The sequence below is a fragment of the Vulpes vulpes genome, chromosome 10, assembly GCF_048418805.1.
Source record: "Vulpes vulpes isolate BD-2025 chromosome 10, VulVul3, whole genome shotgun sequence".
NCBI lineage: Eukaryota > Metazoa > Chordata > Mammalia > Carnivora > Canidae > Vulpes > Vulpes vulpes.
In genome coordinates this window covers 12,087,898-12,100,762 of record NC_132789.1, presented here as the reverse complement: position 1 = coordinate 12,100,762, position 12,865 = coordinate 12,087,898, and the positions used below count along the sequence as shown (strand labels likewise).

General features: G+C 41.6%; 1 long non-coding RNA gene across 3 annotated transcripts in view; it reads right to left on the bottom strand.

The window, feature by feature from the left end:
- Window positions 1–697: 697 nt before the first annotated feature.
- LOC140594143 (uncharacterized) overlaps window positions 698–12,865 on the bottom strand; it is a 208,436-nt gene continuing 196,268 nt past the window's right edge. For all 3 annotated transcript variants that reach the window (XR_011994645.1, XR_011994643.1, XR_011994644.1), the window contains 2 exons: window positions 4,127–4,322; window positions 698–3,591 (listed from right to left, as the gene is read on the bottom strand). This is a non-coding gene — a long non-coding RNA (uncharacterized lncRNA). The remainder of the gene's footprint in view (window positions 3,592–4,126; window positions 4,323–12,865) is intronic.

The following is a 12,865-nucleotide window of genomic DNA, read 5'->3' as shown; positions in this document are numbered from 1 at the left end:
CACCCCCATTCCTGCTGCTCATCTTGCATCTTGGCCAGTTCTCAGCCTATAATTCTTTCCAAACTTGCCTGTATAAAATAATCATGTACATGAAGTAAAACAGGAGTCTCATATACACACTTAATAACTCTTGTGTACTGTACAAGAGGGAATTCCACTCTATAACCCCCAGAGCTTTCGAATGGCTCTCGTTTAGCTTCACATTCCTGGTGTGAGATCTAAAACTTCTTTCTCTCTGCCCCAGCCTGTTGCTGCCTTTTGAAATGGTTGTGTCTCCAGATTCCTTGGGACCATTTCATCTCCATCTCTGCTTCTAATTGGGGGATTTAGTTAGTGCTGTTTAGCCCTAGAGCTAAATGTCAGGGTTTCACTTAAAATCCCATATTTTGGGAACTGAGTACATCATGCTGGGGGAAGGTTCAAGTGTGAGCATGTCACAGTAAATGGAGTTAAATGGATCAGCTAATCCTTCCAGCCAGGAACTCCATCACAAGGTGAGAAGGTAGGTTCCCACCCCTGGTCTTTGACAGGTGCCCTGTGTGATGTTGGCCATGTCACTGGTCCTTCTGGGGCCTCTTTCCTCAAAATGGGTTGTTCTGTCATAGATGCGTCTCCAGGAAGTTAACCAGCAGTACTGACATCTCATATCAAATCAGCAATGGTCAGGCTCACCAAAATAGCAAAAACAATGTCTAGCTTTTAAAAAAAAAATGGTTTTATTTTCTAAAACATACATGAACAAGGGAACCAAAGATCGTGGAGAACGCGAATGAAGGAGTGCAATTAATTAACTGTATTAATGTGTACATTCTGCAAATATCCATGATAACTGGTCTTTGCTAGGCACAGTGCCCACTGGGAAAAAAGTGAGCCAGAAGCAGTCCACTGCTAGTACCTTCCATTTCAGTTTACTCCCTAGCTTGCTGTCCTCTGGCCACACTGGTTTGCTTTATATCCTTTGAGCATGCCAATTTTGTTCCTGCCTCAATATCTTTGCATTTGCTGTCCCCTCCACACCTTCCTTTTTGGTCTTCAGATGTGGTTTGAGTCTGAATTCAAGTGGCTCCTCCCAGGACAGAACTTCCTCTACCAGTAACTTGCTGTTAGTGCCCTCACTTTGATCTCACTGTATACCATCTTCACACTGTGTGTCTCTCTAGGAAATCTTGCTTGTCATATGATTGTCTAATGGTTTAGTAACCAGTATCCCTCTGCCCCCCCCAAACTGTAAGCTCCTTGAGGGCAGAGCTCTTTTCTGTCATTCTTCCCTGCATCTTCATGATATGCCTGATATAGAGAGACATTCCACAAATGTAAGTGAATGAATGGATCGATAAACAAATGGATCTTGGTGTTACTTTTTTTCTTAAAACACATCTAGCTAAATCTGTCAAGCCCAACCTTGGCTGTTTCCTTCAATTATATTAACATCCCCCAGGTATGTAATTCCTTCTAGAACAGTATATTTCAAGTGTGCTATAAACATATAACTCTTAATTCAAAAGAAATCCTATTCTATAAAGCAGTTAGCATGAAGGCAAGGATGCTCTGGTTGAGATGAGGGGGTGGGGTCTGGAGCCCCACCAATCCACAATCCCCTCCCTTCAATTCCATGCTAAAACATCTTTATAGCCCCACCTGGAACAAATTTTGCTATTTGGATTTGAAGGAAACTTTCCTTTATTTATGCAAAATGCTGGCAGGTATACTGTGGACCAAAAGGGAATTTCAGTGGCCAAGCAAGTTCAGGAAATATATAATTATTTTTAATAAACATGTATTAAGTGGATACTACATCCCAGAAATTGTGCTAGTTGCTGGGATATAATAGAGGAAAAGAGAGATATAATTCCTGCACTCACAGACCTTATAATCTAGGGATTAAAGAAAATTCTACTGGTTTTAAAAACATAAATTGAATTCTTTCCTCATGGATCATACAGGGCATTTGCTCTAAGGTATGCTGGGAATATCTGGGTATACATTTTGCCCAAAGTTCCTCAGTCCATGTCATTGGTCTAGTGTTCCACAAAGCATACTTTGGGAAATGCTGGTCAATACCCAGTGCTTGAGTATCACCAAGAAATGACCTCTATACCATTACCAATTTTCAAAGCATCCCAACATTCAAAGAATTATGTAATCCTGGATGATTCAACACATTTGATCTCTGATAATTCATAAGGCTTTTAAGAACTTCTGTGTCTTGGATCATCCTCTGGACATGGGTTGCACTTGTACTTGGAAAAAGTGGGCACAGCCATTAGGAAAGCCTGTTATCTGGCCTGTCAGCCATGGCAGGGTCCCATTCTGCACTTATATCCACTTGCAGCTTTGTCTTTGCAGTCACTCCTTATAGGAAATTGAACTTCTTAGAGTAGAAATGTCTGCCCAGAGATTTCAGCCATAAAATATATACCCTCCCCATCCACAAATCAGGCAGAAAAATCCAATCAAAAGAAAGAGCCCCTTTTTTTTATCCTTGCCTGGGGACATAATTAACTGCTCCTTCCTATGTATTTCCAGAACACTACATACAACTACCTACAGCATTTATCATAGCAGTTATGATTCATGACAACCATGCAGGGTTCCTTCTTTTGTGCCAGGCAGTTTGCAAAATATTTTCCATATATTATTGCTTCTTTTCCCAATACTCATAGGTAGGAATTATTATCGATATTCTTCTCTCAAAGATGAGAAACTGAGGCCTTATAAAAGCTAAATAACTTGCCCCAAAGAACACTATCAGGGAATGAAACACCAGGATTTAAATCCAACCCTATCTGATTCCCACATCTAGACTCTCCCCTCCACATTTCCCAACTAACAGTTTAACGATCCATCACCTCCGGTTTGGATCATCAGTTTCTTGAGTGACCTCTCTTGAGTTTCGTCCAGCACATAACACAGCCCTCGTGAGGGCTCAGCAAAGACTAATTGAATGAACTGTGAGAGGCATCATGGTACAAGAAAAAGAGCTTTGGGTTAGAAAGCAAGAAAACTGGATCCTTCTCCGGGTTTTGTAACTAATCTACTATGTGACTTTGAGCCAGCCCCTTCCTCCTCTCTGGACCTTTGTCTTCCCATCTGTCAAATGAGAAGATTGGAAGAGATTATTTCTAATACAATCCTTGCCTCTGAGTCCAAGTGACCTAGGGCAGGAGTGGGTGTCACATAATTCAAAACAATGTGGGAATTCCCAAGAGGATAGAGTTGGTGTGGCCTATCCCCCAACATCCCCAGTGCCTAGGAGAGTGCCAGGCACAGAGTAGGTGCTCAGTTAGTACCCATTAAATGAATGAGTGGGTACTGATGCCCATTCAAAACTCTGCTAAGAATAAACAATAAACACTTCACACACCTCAAGTTCCAGAAAGAAGCACAAACCATTTCCTTGTAAGGGAAGATGGATCCACTAGGGAACTGCAGCACTGACCCAACCCTTCAAGCATGAGAGTAACTGGAGTCCAGCCAATGGGGGCAGACGGAAGCTGGGGTTGGGTCCTGGCTACCCCACACACACCCCGCCCCACTGATGAACTTGAAATTCCTGGGTCAGATCTTTCATCACGTCAGAACATGAAGCCTCTGGAAAATATAAACGAGAAAGGTCCAAGTCTAGTTTTGCAAGGATTTGCCCCATAGCTCACCCTCCCTGAAACATAGGAAGGAGCCATCAGGAAGCCAAAGAGACATGACATTGTAAAAACCCCTCTGTGGGAAATAAATAAATAAATAAATAAATCGATCCAAGATGTAATCTTTTTAGTTATAAAAACATGTTTTCCTTGCTTTCTGACCCTTTAGCATTTCGGGGTTTGGGGAGTTGACTGGATGCCTAGTGTCCACGAACACTTAAAAGTTCATCACCCTGACCTTCTTGGCTGTTAAATCTTAACACTGGTTGCTGCAAAGTACTTTGGCCTCAAAAGAAGAAAAAAAAGAAAAGAAAAAAAAAATTTGTGTGTGTGTGTGTGTGTGTATGTGCGTGTGTGTTTTCCCCAAACACACTCATCATTGAGCTCATACTTTGGGACTCTGTGCATGGTTTTCTCAGATAGCCTATAGATTCCCAAACAAATAGCCTGAGTTTTCTTTTTCCTATGGACTCTGCGGAATTCACCTGGAAATCTGGTGATTATTTATGTTCTAGCATACTTTCAGTCAAGCCACCCAGGACTTTCTATCCACAGGAAAACTGACAAATCCAATCAACTCTCCAAGTGCAGTTCTGTAAAGTCTTATTCATTTGGATGCCATCAGTTCAGAATTTTTGGATAATTCAGACAGTCTGGATGGAAGTTTCCTTTTGCACAGCTCTACAAAAAAAAAAGAGAGAGAGGGAGAGAGAGTTTCTTAACAAATTGATAATGCAAAGCAGACTGCTGAAACTGGAAAGAAACTGTCTTCAGGATCTTCAGAATAGCGTTCACTGACAGGCGATCGACGATTAATTACAAATTATTTTTATCAAATAATTAAATTGAATTCCAGGCAATTGACCATCCATGGGGAAGAATATAGGATACAGGCAAAAAGATACAGGCTTTCAGTTCACCGGGCATGGGCTCAAACTCCAGCTATGCTACTCAGGAGCTTAAGTTACTGGGCAGAAGCTGCTTCACTTCTCAGAGCCTGAATCCTGACATGTGGGAAAGGCTGCAGGATGGACATAAGAATTGGAAATCCCATCAGTAAAAACAGAGTTTCCAAAACTATGCTCAGAAGGATTGTTAAGTCCACAAGATGCATGAAAATGGGATCCATGGTTAAATAAGTTTGGGATAAACTAGGCCAAACAAAATCCAGTATGTTTGCTTGCTTTGGGGGTTTGTTTATTTCCAGGCCTTTTCGGAGCCTTTAATATTGTACTTGATGTTGTGAATTTCCAAAAGGGAGATGTACTAAGCAGTTTTTCCCAAATGTCTTTCAGCAGGAATCCCATTCTGTTAGAACACTTTTTGACCTCTTACAGAACTCTTTCTGAACACAGTGTGCAAAATGAGGCCTTTGGATCTGTGGTTTGAGCTATGTCACCACTAGGCGTATTGAGGACTTACGGAGGCATCCACACTCTATCCCCAAATCCTCTTGGGACCTAGGCCAAATCTAGAGATAGAGTCTGTGACCAAGAAACTGGATTTTGGCTATGAAGCCGCAGTTTTACAGTCTCCCTTCAAATCATCCTAGAAAAATTAACTTGTGGGATTTTCCCAGATGTTCTGAGAAGTTATTATATATGGATGTGCTAGGGTCATCAGGGTCATTGCTTCAAGGCCCTAAAAGTTTCAGAAGATTGAAGAAATGGACTGGGAAGAGAAAACATGGCAGGGAAACAAGGAATCTAATTCCCGGCACATAGTAAGGGCATTAAATAAAGAAGTATTTGTAACACCATTAAAATGATGAAAGAACAGAAACCACAGAGAATAAGTTAGGGTCTTGTGATCAGTTTTCCTTCTGGGGAAATATGGGAAATTCAAGAGTCATTATTCCAAGGTGAAAGGGAAGGACGTCTGCGAGGCACCTGGGATGGTATTAAAGGGTGAATCCAAAGAATGTCACTATTAGTCCCTCCCTAATAAGATTGAAAGTGCCATTAGCAATATAGGGTTCTAACCCTCATAACAAACTTTACAGCACAGCACATTGTTAAGAATTAAATGAAAATTTCAAACAGGAAGCTGTCATTTATTCACATCTCCATTTATTCATGCATCCAAGACTACTGGGTGTTGAGTATGCAAGAGCCGCTGGGAGAGTGTGGGAACAAGGATAAACAAAGACCGTCCCCAGAGGGAACCTACATTAGAATAAGGGAATAAGGCAGAGACAATGGTGCTAACCAGACTTCCATGTGCTCCTCCAAATTTCTTACCCACCCTTGAAATTAGGTTGGGGTCACATGACTAGGTTCCACCCAGTGGGAATGGGGGCAGAAAAGGCCAGCCTTTACAAACAAAACCCTCATGACTGTCTGGTCCTATTTCCTTCTACTGTGATGACCTTGGGGACCACGTGCTCAAGTGAAAAGCAAGAAGATGGAGAAGGGCTTCCCATGCACCTATAGGGCTATGACATGAGACAGAAATAAACCTTTACAGAGTTAGATACTGAGTCTGGGGGTTTGTCCATTGTGGCAACTAGAATTAGTTGACCTTATGGGCACCTGGATGGCTCAGTTGGTTGAGCACCCGACTCTTGATTATCAGCTCAGGTCTTGATCCCAGGGTCATAAGTTCAAGTCCCACACTGATGGGGGGGGGGGGGCTTTTTTAAGCCTCCTTAAAAAAAAAATTACTTATCCTAAGAGAGAAACAGACAATACTCACATAAATATATGAAGCTACAAAGGAAATGAAAGTAGGGAGGGGATAAGGAGAGGGAGAGGAAGGCTGTGTTAGTAAAAATCTCAACAGAAAGCCACACCCTTGAAATACTATTACATAAAGGGGATTTACTTACAAAGAAACTCTTTACAAAGGCTTGCATGTTAGGAAACCATAAGAGGGGGATCCCTGGGTGGCTCAGCGGTTTGGCACCTGCCTTCGGTCTAGGGCATGATCTTGGAGTCCGGGAATTGAGTCCCACGTCAGGTTCCCTGCATGGAGCCTGCTTCTCCCTCTGCCTGTCTCTGTCTCTGCCTCTGTGTGTGTGTGTGTGTGTGTGTGTGTCTCATGAATAAATAAATACAATTTAAAAAAAAAGAAAAGAAAACCATAAGAGTAATACAATAGGCCAGGGTGAGCAGCAGAGAGCTGTTACTATTTCTATGCCTAGACGAATCCAAGGGAGGACGGGATGGGGCTGAGGAGACCATGCCAAGCTGGTGGCCTTGAGAAGAACAGTGGTCTTTGGTTGAAGAACATATCCAACTCAAGCCATCTTACAGTGCTGGATCCAGGGGATAAATACTCTAGCTTCATCTTCTTCCTTCTCTCTAACCCCAACCAGGGCTTCCCATTGGCCAAACCCAACCAAAAGCCAGAAGGCAAGGGAGCCCATTGATCCTGTCCATATACATCAGATTCCAGGGGCTGAGAAAAGGGTGGGAAGGGTGGAGGGAGCTCTGGGGGGAGGCTGGGGAACATAAGATACCTGGGGCTGAGACACTATTTTAGAAAAAGGTAGCATGAGTACAGGCAATGGAGGTCCTGAGGAATAAGAAGTTCATAGAAAAGCAAAATTCTGGGATGACTGGTTGGCTCAGTGATTGAGCATCTGCCTTCAGTTCAGGTCATGATCCCGGGGTCCTGGGATCAAGTCCCACATTGAGTTCCTTGCAGGAAGTTTGCTTCTTCCTCTGCCTGTGTCTCTGCCTCTCTCTCCCTTTCTGTCTCTCATGAATAAATAAATAAAATATTTTTTAAAAAGAAAAGAGAAATTCCTGATGCTTAAAGTTACCAACAACTGAAGAGGTGTGGCACAGAAGCCCACCATTCAAATGCTGGTAGGGAGAGTGTTGTAGGCAGAAGGAATGATGGAAAAAATGATGCAGAGACCAGATTTCACCCTGCATGCAGGGGCAGCTGGAAGGACACCCATCTACTCAGGATGCAAACTGAGGATGTTCAGTGATTTATTGAGATTTATTGAGATGATTAATTGGTGATTTATTGAGGTGATTTATTGAGAAATAATTTGTATATCAGAAAATTTACCCATTTAAAGTAAACAACTAAATATTTTTAGTGTATTTACACTGTTGTGCAACCACTACCACAATATAATTTTAGAACTTCTCTGTCAACCCAAAAAAGAAACCCTGTCCCTATTTGTAGTTCTCATTCCCACCCCCAGCCCCAGGCTACCACTCATCCACTCTGTCTCTATAAATTTGCCTTTTCTTGACATTCATATAAATAGAGCCATGCAATATGCAGTCTTTTGCATCTAGCTTCTTTCATTTAACATAACAACTCTCAGGTTCCTCTATGTTGTAGCATTCAATCATGTCTCATGCCTTTTTATTACCCAACAGCATTCGATTGCATAACAAAACCACATCTGGTTTCTTTGTCCACCAGCTGATGGACTTTTGAGTTGCTTTCATTTATTGACTACTGCAAACATTCTTGTACAAGTTGTATGTGGATACATGTTTCATTTTTCTTGGGCCAATACATGAGCGGAATTGCTGGGTCACATGATGAAGTATATGTTTAACATTCTGAGAACCCACCAAACTATTTTCCAAAGTGGCTAAACCACCAACTCTCTTTTTGAAAAGAATTCATCAGTGTCCACAGCTGATTGGACCAAGTTGGAGCATGTGACCTCAATGGAACCAATCAGTATTTCCTTCTAGAGGTCTTGGTATTGGGGCACAGAGGTGCAGATGTGTTGTTCAGCTCTGCAGTACGCATGAAGTGGAATTGCCATGTCTGGTCTATTTGCAAGGAAAGAGAAAACTGAGAAAAGAGAAGAGTTGACTTACAGAAAGAAAAACCAAGATGAGAAGCCACGTAAATTGGAAGAGATGGACAAAGTCATCTTGGGTCCTGGGTTTGGGGGTCTTGGTTCCAGGCCTTTGTGAGGTCTGGTATGGCCCATGCTTTCTTCCACATACTTCAGTGGCCTCCAAAACACTTACTTTTTTGAATTATTTATGATAAACTTTCATTCCCAAGAACTAAAAGCTCCCTGACTAACTCAACACATTATGGCTGGAGCAATGCATGGGGAGAAGAACAAAACAGCCTCATCTCTTAAACCAAAGGGAGAAAAAAGGGGGAAAAATAAAAAGAAAAAAGAAGAAGAAAAGCATTTATATGGCACTATACAAGTATGACATGTCCTGGCCTTTGAGTAGCACACAGTAGGGTTATAAAGTTTTAGCAAACTGTTACAGAAGGGACAAAAAAGAACATGGAGTAGAAGATTCATTTTCTTTTTTAATAAAAACCCTTTTTTAAATGTTGTTCAAGGAAGTCATTTTACAATTTAATAATAATTTAAAAAAAGCATAGTGAAAAACTGCCAGGATTATGGAGTTAGGACTCATAATGGTGCTGAAAGAGCCTGAAACAAAAGACACCCCTTAAGTACCAAGCATTATAATTATATGCTACTTTAAAGAACCACAGTCAATTCTCCTGCTGACTAATCTTGATTATCTGTCAAGAACTGGAGTCAGAGGAGTCATAGAAGTGTTGGGCAGATTGTCTAATTCTGGGGCCGGGCTTGCGGCTTCCTCTCCTCCATTCCCTTGGAGGAATGTCTGTGTGACAACAGAACTTCATCACAAATCTTGGCTCTCTCTAACCTTGCCTGGGAGGGAATGGGAAAACAACAAAAGAAAAAAATAGTCCCCAGGAAAGTAACAACTGAAAAATCATGGGGAAGGAAATCCCATAGATAAGCTTCTTCATTCAAGGATCAACAGGTTTCTTGTTTTCTCTCCCAGTTGGATGTGGACTATGTTGGGCTCCTGTAGTGTTGCATTCACACATTCCTAGAGCAGTGTCACACACATAGAAGGCATTTGATTGCCATTGCTGAATGAGTGAATGAATGAATGAATGAAGCCAATTAGAGTATCCTTGATTTCGGTATCTCTAGGTGGATGTCAACTCTGACATCATGACTGGAGGCTGAATATAAGAAAACTATCTTAGGCCATCAACTATGGACTTTGGCAAAATGTGCAACAGTTGAGGGAAACCTCCCACATGAGATGGGAGCTCTTAGCAATTGTGGCAAAGCCCAAATGTTTCACTGAGGTTATGTAGAGATCTTCCTTCTCCCAGTAGTCATGAAATGAGGACTTGGTAAGTCAGACCAGAGGTGAGTAAGAAGTGGTATCTGCTCTTCAGTAGAAAGGACAGAACTGTAAAATGGTCTTTGGTCAGGTGTGGCTACTCCAGTTCAGGCACTCTGCAGTACCTCACTACACTCTCACCCAGTCTTGTTGGAGGCAGGCTGCATTTGTAATTTTAAATGTTCCACTAGTCCCATTTTTTAAAAAGTAAAAAGTAACGGGTGAAGTTAATTTTAATAATATTTGATTTAACCTAATATGTTTAAAATATCATTTCATGGGGCATCTGTGTGGCTCAGCTGGTGAAGCCATCACGTGGTCAGCATCCAACTCTTGATTTTGGTTCAGGTCGTAATCTCAGGGTCGTGAGACTGAGACCCACATCGGGCTCCATGCTTGGCAAGGAGTCTGCTTAAGATTCTCTCTCCTTCTGCCACTCCCTCTTTCTCTCTCTCTCTCTCTCAGATAAATAAATCAATCTTTTAAAAGTATATCATTTCATCACACAGTCAGCATAAACATGATCAATGAGATATTTTATATTCTTTTCTCACCCTTAAGCCTTCATGAGCATGTGTATTTTAAACTAACAGTGTACCTTATCTGGATGCTAAATTTGCATTGAAAATTCTTGATCTTATATTTAGAATTCATACACTTACAGTTTAAAAAGGTAGATTCACCAGCTAAAGTTGTGCCAAACATACTTCAAAGCCTTCTAAGATAGTCAGTTTTTAATCTAATTTAATCTAATAGTGAATTTAATCAACATCAAATAAAACTGAAAATTCAGTTCTGTCGTTGCACTAGCCAGTCATCAGATGCCCAATAGTCCCACAGGCTTGTGACTACCATATGGAACAGTACAGATATAGGACATTCTAATTACTGCAAAAGTTCTATTGAACAAAGTATTACTCTCAGTGTTCTAGGAGATCTCTAAAGGTAGAAGACAGGTGTGTGTTTTGCCCTCTATCATATCCCTTTGAGCAAGGTTTAATACAAGAGCAATGTCAGCAAGTGATTGCCTGGGAGGTCTTGGTATTGCCTTGTTTGTTTCTAAACCATCATAAATGGCAATGGATGAATGGAAAATGAATGGATGGCAGTGTTGTCATATGACAGAGGTTGGGGGATTTAGATAAAACTTCACTGAAGAAGGTACATTTATGATAGGTCTTGACAGGTGAATAGGAGTCCTCCAGGCAAAGAGTAAGGTAAAAGATAGAGGAAGAGACTGGTGCATAGGTTCCAGGTTATAAATGGATCGAATGTTATGAGTATGATTTTTTGTTCATTTGTTTTGCCCCATCAAGGTGAAACCAAACTTTTTCTATGCTCCTTATAGCTGTGCATCCTTGGGAAAGACACCTAATCTCTCTTAGTCTTGGTTTCCTCCTCTGTAAAATGGGAGTACTAATTTCAAAAGGTTGTTTTGAGGACTAATGAGATGCAGAGTGTTTCCCACCATGCCTGGTAAATAATAAATAGTCAATACCTGTTAAATATCAGCCATTCCTGTGTCCAGTGTTTGTTAAAAACATTTACCAAAGTAGATTGTGGCCAGACACAGGATGCTAGGTGTCTCTTCCAAAATCTCTTCTCTTTCTCAGGGCCAGCACCTTGACCTTAAGTGGGGTGGTTATGTCTCAGCTAAAAGCTACCTCTTACCAAGAGAAGCCATAGGACTAAGCTTAGGTCCATAAAGTTTCAATAGAAATGCTGTGTGTTATTTCCAGGAAATTTTTCTTGGAGGGAAGGGGTTTCTCTTCTGCCTCCCTCTTCCCTGAGCACAGGTGATGTGCTAACATGGGCAGAGGAGGAAATCAGAAGGCACCTGAGTTCTGGATGAGTGAGCAACTCTTAGTGAGAGAAGCCAGAGATCGCATTTCTAATCTGCTCTGACCCCAGGACCTGTCTGTTGAGGACCATCTCTTGGGAGTAGCTCTAGCAAAGTTTGGGGATCATATTTTAGGTGCCCCCAAGGGAACAGTGAGATGGCTAATGGCTAAGCTATAGGTGGACAGCCAGGGCCATCTGTAACAGGGGGTGACGTTTCTCAGGCTTTGAGATCTCACGTTGATGGGAGAGTGGGGTTTCGTGAGGTTGGCAGTGTGTGAGGTCAAGGGGACAATTGGTGGCTTGCTGGCTAACAGCACTGGCTTTGCCAGATGCTGTGGGGCTGTGACTTACCCACCATCCCTACAGCTGCATGTTATTGTGATCCTCCTGATTATCAACTGACATTAAAAGCTCAAGAATGCTGCCTTGTCTCTCAAATCTACTGTGGCTTCTCATAAACTATTGTTTGTTGTGGCTGAAATATGTCATGATAGCATCTTTTCAGCTTGTATTTTTGGAGCAGCTGTTTGATGTTTGTAAAAGTGCATTTCCTTGTTTGTTTCTAAACCATCATAAATGGCAATGAAGTCAATAACTTACTCCTTGCAATCCTTCAAAGAAACCCAAATGTGGCCTTGCCCATCCTTTTGTCTACTGAAACTTAATACTTTAAGCCAAATTCCTTGGAATTCTTCACAGAAGGGAAAGTAGCTTTGAGTCCCCAACTAGGTTGTGGTATCCTGCACAAAAGAAACAAAGTCAGCGTCCTTCCAGAGACTCACCATCAGCATTATTGTATTCCAGCACAGAAGCCAAGTGATTCTATATTACTATAGTTGTTTCTTTATTTTTGGAGCACTGGCCAGAAACCAAGTCCTTCTCCTGCTCTCTAGGTATGGATTTCACAAGAAATGAAGTGGGTTCATTAGGCTCCGGAAGTGAGCATTCAGGTTATCAGATCTTGTATACACAGGAGGTTAGTAATACATCGGAATTACTTTTGTTGATTATGGATATTACCATGATTTTCCAATAACTAAAAACTGTATTTTCTTCATGCTTAGCATAGCTTTATACTCACTGGAAACTTCGTATGAGCTTGATGCTAAGCCCTTTACTTGGATCATTTCAAACTTCTCCATCATCCTAGGAGGCAGGGATTGTTACTACTGCATCTCACAGAAGAGGAAAATGAGGATCAGAGAAGTCAAGCAACTGTTCAAGGCACACACAGCTGAGAGGAGTGTCAAACCCAAGCCT